This window comes from Mycteria americana, unplaced genomic scaffold (assembly GCF_035582795.1).
Source record: "Mycteria americana isolate JAX WOST 10 ecotype Jacksonville Zoo and Gardens unplaced genomic scaffold, USCA_MyAme_1.0 Scaffold_37, whole genome shotgun sequence".
Lineage (NCBI taxonomy): Eukaryota > Metazoa > Chordata > Aves > Ciconiiformes > Ciconiidae > Mycteria > Mycteria americana.
This window is the reverse complement of record NW_027445624.1, coordinates 1812881-1818880: the sequence shown is the minus strand read 5'-3', so window position 1 is coordinate 1818880 and position 6000 is coordinate 1812881. Positions and strand designations below refer to the sequence as shown.

Genomic DNA, 6000 nt, shown 5'->3' with positions numbered 1-6000 from the left:
CCTCCTGACTCAACGGGAGGGTTCCCCCCCTCCAGCCACTCCTCAGACTCCTACGCAACAGTGACTTTGAACACAAGAAGGGGCCATGGCAGCGGGTCAGCAGAGAAGAGCTCCAGCAGTGTTAAAGGAGAAGCCGCTGCCCGAGCATTCACACACCATTCAGGGAGTCGCACACACACCGCCCGAGACTTTAACTGCTAGGACCAAAGTCCCATCGCAGCGGCAGCTCCACTGAGCTGATGGGTGCCCCTTTTCAACTCCTCGCTCACATACACTCACTCTCGGGTGCTTTCTCTCCCCTCTGGCTCGACCCTAGGTTTCCCGAAGCAGAGCCTCCGAGACGACGCGCGCCAGGTGAATTTATTGGTACAGCAGTGAAAACAGCTCGAGCTGGGTGCCTCCGGAGAGGGAGCCAGAACAAAGAAATCCCTGGGTAATTATACCCTGTAAGGTATATCTAAGGTATATCTAAGGTATCTAAATTCCCCTCCCCTCAGGAGACTGTTCGGACCAATAGTAGTATTTGGGTCTGGGGTCTTCCCGTTCTTCATTGGGCCCTTTCATTGTCTCTTGGCGGGCCGATTCTTCTCTTCTCTCTAAGATCGCAGCTTCTGCTAAGGTTGAAGCCTCCTCATCTTTCTGGTTTGCATGGGTTTTGGGGGCCAAGTCAAAGTTCAGTGCACGGTCGGTGGATCTGGGTGAAAGTTCTTGTGGCCTAAGACTTCAGCAAGCCTTGCTACTAATGCTGAAGTGACTACTACAACAAGCAGCTCCCCTTCGCACCCACTGGTGCTCCGGAGCGAGGATGGTCACAGAGGAGGGGAGGCACTGGGAGCTGCGGCGCCGGGAACCGATGCTCGCCGCTGTGTCTTGGGGCTCCTGGCAGGCGGTGCTGGTGGCTGCAGCCCCCAAGCCACCCCCAACCCTGTGAGCAGCAGTGAGTCCTCTCCCAACCATTGGGAGCAGCTCTGGCTTCAGAAGGTCTGCTGGCAGAGCTGGGGTTGTGGTGCCCACCCTATGCTTCCAACTCATGGTGCCTCTTGGGATCCCAGAGTCATTGCGGTGACTGGGGTGACAGCCCTGCCTGGCTGGCGTTTGAAGGTAATTTGGGGATGTCCTGGCAGTGTGGCTCATGTTCACATGCTAATCCCTGCAACAGCACAGCCTTGCTGCCCCACATGTGGCCCCCCCAGCCCAACCGTGCAGGCACCACATGGTGCAGGATGCATTCAGGGCTGGGGAAACATCCCCCTGCCGTGGTCTGCACAAGGGACGAAAAATACAAAGGGCCAGGATGGGGGGTGACTTTTGGGGGTTAGAGCCAGCACACAAGGTGGGGGAGGTTGTCCCAAGGACATGTGCTAGGCACACGGACTGACTAAGGGACAGCAGCAAATTCACAGGTCTGCTGGGTCATGCTTCCACAGCGTAAGCCCTGACACAGTGCCAGCCTCCATCTCAACGTCACTCTTCGTGAGGGACGATGGCACAAAGGGATGGGGAGTGGGAAACGCCACGTCCCAGGCCTGGTGGAGCAAGAACTCCTGGCTCTGCACTGTAAGCATGCTTCAGGGTATCCATGGTCTAGAAACAGTTTTGAATTAGCCGAACATGGGCATTTTCTCTGGCGCAAACTCTAGCCCACATCAGATCCCATCTCACCTCTCCGCGATCGTTCTGGTCCTTCCTGGCCCTCTCCTTGTGCTCCCTGCTGGCCCTCGGGAGCTGGGCGGGGATCACTTCTGCTAAGCCCCCTGCCTGAGGGTCTGTGGAGGTGGAAGGTGCTTGAAGGGACTATGGTGCATTTCCAAGGAGAGGAAACGTTCAGTCGTGACTGGGGGTGACATGAATGACTCTCCTGCCTCCCTTCCATGCGCCTGCTGGCGCCCCATTTCCTCCTCTGGGACAGCAGAGTCCTTGTTTCCCTGTAGACGCCTGGGTTTAGCACTTTTCCTTTGAGGGACTCCGCCTTGCCCAATCTCTCTCTTTATGGTGCTCCAGTCACTGCCCGCCACAGGCCCGTGCCATCCATGGAGATGCCTGGGGTTTCCAGGCAGCTCCAGACTGCCCTCCTTAAGGACATCATCTCTGTGTCACATGTGGAACAGCCCTGGGTATGTACCTCAGCGACTCGGTGACTGCTCACCGTCTCCACTTTCACTAGACACCAACGGGTAAGTCCTAAATGCAACACTCAGTCTCTGACAGGCACCAACAGGACAAGGAGCTCTTTGATCCTGAATCCATGGAGCAACAGGCTCCTTTGGGGAGCATTTGCTCGTGCCTGTTCTCGTCACCAGCTTTGGATGAAGAGCCCAGTCTTCAGGCAGTGCACGGAGGAGACGCCATTTTATTACAAAGATGCTGTGGGAGACAGAGCTGTGATGCAGCGTTCGAAAGATTTTTCCTGACAGTCAGGAGACACAGAGAAGGTTCATTCATCCTTAGCAGTGAAGTGAATCCCAATATTTATGTTATACAGATAATGATAATGACAAGGACTAATGAACAAAGCAGGCACCTGCAATGGGATACCATAGGAGTCATTTGTGCAGAGACAAGGGAAGTCCATAAGTACTGAAAAATGGCCACTAAATCACTTTCCTCAGGGATCCTTGAGCTCCTTGGTCCCCGTGCTGTAAATGAGGGCGTTCACTGTGGGAGGCACCACCGAATACAGAAGTGCTACCACCAGATTCAGGGATGGGGAGGAGATGGAGGGAGGCTTCAGGTAGGCAAACATGGCAGAGCTGGCAAACAGGGAGACCACGGTCAGGTGAGGGAGCCACGTGGAAAAGGCTTTGTGCCGTCCCTGCTCACAGGGCAACCTCAGCGCAGCCATGAAGATCTCCACACAGGACAGCACAACGAAAATACAACACCCGAGTGCTCCAATAGCACTAAATATAAGAACCCCAAATTCCCTGAGTAAGGAGCGTGAGCAGGAGAGCTTGAGGATCTGAGGGATTTCACAAAAGAACTGGTCCACAGCATTGCCTTGGCAGAGCGGTAGTGAAAATGTATTGGTAGTGTGCAGCATGGCATAGGGGAAATCACTGTCCCAGGCAGCTGCTGCCGCTTTGCTGCGAGCTCGGCTGTCCGGGAGGGTCCCATAGCGCAGGGGGTTGGAGATGGCATGTAGCGGTCATAGGCCATGATGGTGAGAAGAGAAAACTCTGCTGACATCAAGAAGGCAAACAGAAACACTTGGGCAGTGCATCCTGCATAGGAAATGTCCCTGGTGTGCCAGAGGGAATTGGCCATGGATATGGGGACAGTGGTGGAGACGGAGCCCAGACCGAGGAAGGAGAGGTTAAAGTGGAAGAAGTACATGGGCATGTGGAGGCAGCGGTCACAGGCTACGGCGGTGATGCTGAGGCCGTTGCCCAGGAGGGCAGCCAGGTAGATGCCCGGGAAGAGCCAGAGGTGCAAGAGCTGCAGCTCCTGCATGTCTGCTCACGCCAGGAGGAGGAACTGGGTGATGGAGCTGCTGTTGGACATTTGCTGTTGGACTTTTGCTGCCTGAAGGCATTGGGGCCTGTGTAAGACGGAAGACAGGGAGAAGTTTTGAGAGACTTCTCAAGGAAAACCCCTAAAATCTTCTGCGGTCTCAGTGCCTTCTCCAGCACAGAGAAATAAATTCCCATCTCCCGCTGCCCAAGCAGACAACCAAGATGAGAAACCTCAAAGCACAAACACCTTCCCATTCAAGTCAATGCTGCCTTGGTGTACTTCTTCAAAAGGACCCTCAGAAAGATGCTGGGGGTGATGTGGAGCTGTGAGCAGCCCTGACACACGCAGAACCCTCACGACAGCAGAAGGACCCTGCCCTGCCGGGGGTCACTCCTTTAACCAACAGCTTCTCCCCACAGCACTGTGGGGAGCTCGCTGGGCAGGCTGTGTGCTGACCCTGGCAGGCAGCAGCGTCCCTGCCTGGCACACAGCCTCCTGGGGTGCAGGGACCCTGCTCTGAAGGACAGCCCTGGGCTGGAGCGTGTCCTTCTCCACATGAAAGAAACCCGGAGAGCCATCCTGCCAGATCCTGCCTGCTCTGGGATGTGCCAGCTCTAGGAGACCCCTCCAGAGTACTCAAGTGCATTGCCCTGCAGCCAGAGACTTACTGTGTTAAGGGCCGTGAAGATTTCTCTTCCAGGGAGCTCTCAGCATCCTCCCACTCCACACTGCCTTTAACCTCTCTCTTGCTTCTCTCCTCTGCCCTCGCTGCCTCATGATATGGAGAGGGAAGGTGATAACAATGTCCACAGTGTGGATGGACCAAAGGCAGCCCATCCGCAAAGACTGTCTCTGCAGCACCCTGTCCTTCCTGCAGTTTGTCTTGCAAGCCCCACAGCCCTGCAGATTTTCTGCAGTCACCAAACATTTCTCTGGACAAGATGTCATTGCGCAGCCTCGTTTCTCTGGCCTTGGAGACTGCGGGGCAGTCTGTGGGCACCTCATTTCCTTGTTACATTAACATCTGCCAAGCACTCCAGCATGTGAAGCAGAGTGGGGGCCCTGGGGCCCTGGTACCATGTTTACCTGTAACGAGTCTGTGCTCAGCCCCGGTGCCTCAGCTCAGATGCTGCAGCGCAAACGTGCACAGGCGGGAGGAGCTGGGGAACAGACAGGAGGAGCTGGAGCCTCCCAGCACTGTGATGGCTTGGGATGAAATTAGATGTGGTGGGACAGCTTGCTCACTTGGGGTGCTGCAGTGGAGGGATAGAGGCTCTGCAGAAGAGGGTGGCCGGGAAGGTGAGGATGGGGGATGTCCCCAGTGTGAAGGGGCAGCTCAGATGTCTGGAGGTCTTGCAGGATGCTTAGCTTCTGTCACTGAGGATTAGAGAGGCCAGTAAGGGTGACATCATGTTGGCAGTTATGAACCATGCAGTGAGGGTGAGGAAGCAGGAAAAGTCTTCTGGCAGCAACCCAAGGAAGTCTGCAGGGCAATGAGCCAGTTCCTGTGGGGGACTGTAATTGCCCTGGCATTCACGGACCAGGCAAAACAAGGTGCAAACAGTCTGCAGCACCGCGGGACACCTTCTTCATACAGCTGCCCAGTGGGCCAACAAAGGCCCTGGGTGCTCACCTGGATCCGGTACTGGCAACCAAGGACGAGCTGCTCAGGGATGTGATAATCACGATAAACAACTCCTCACACCGACACAGAGACTGGAAATGGGAATGAAAGAAATGATGTAGGGACAATACTGTCTGAGAGGTGTTGCCATTAGATGACAACAGTTAGAAAGGAGAGAAAAAGTATTGTTCTAACAACTTCATGGCAGACTATAATACTGAGAAATTCTAAGTGTCTTGTCAAGGAAGAATGAAGGAAAGGAGTAACATGAAAGAAATAGAGTTTAGCATCATGAAGAAGAGGAAGACCTTATTTTAGAGCATGTTACTGCTGCTGTTGTTAGTGAGAGTAGAAATAAGGCAAATCCCAGGGTGGGTTGTCCCCAGCTGGCAGCTCAGCCCCCACGCAGCTGCTGGCTCAGCCCCCCTGAGCTGGAGGGGGGAGAGCATTGGAAGGGCAAAGTGAGAAAGAGTCGTGGGTGAAGAGAAAGGCAGTTTAATAAGTGAAGCAAAGGTGCGTGCGCAAGCAAAAGGGAGTAAGGAATTGCTATGAGTTTGTTTTGAATGCTCTGCCTTTGGAGAGGGGAGTGAATGGGCTCCTCTTTTGCTGGAGCCATAGAAGGGTTTGGGTTGTAAGGGAGCTGCAAGGTCCTGTAGTTGCAAGCCCCCTGTCACGGGCAGGGAAAGGGGAAGGCGTCCCTGGGTGGGCTCGAACCACCAGCCTTTCGGTTAACAGCCGAACGCGCTAACCAATTGCGCCACAGAGACTCCCAAAGTGAGCTATGGAGTGCTTCCCATCGGCAGGCAGATGCTTGGCCATTTCTGGGGAAGCAGAGCTTCGTCACCCACAGTGGGGACTTGGGAAGAGAAACACCAGAACCCGGAGTGTCCAGAGTGTCCACCCTTCATCCTTCTTTCCCTGAG

The 6000-nt window shown here is 54.8% G+C and overlaps 1 non-coding gene across 1 annotated transcript; it reads right to left on the bottom strand.

Moving 5' to 3' along the window:
- Positions 1-5770: 5770 nt before the first annotated feature.
- On the bottom strand, positions 5771-5844 carry TRNAN-GUU (transfer RNA asparagine (anticodon GUU)). Its single transcript has one exon. It is a non-coding gene; the product is annotated as a tRNA-Asn (tRNA).
- Positions 5845-6000: the final 156 nt, after the last annotated feature.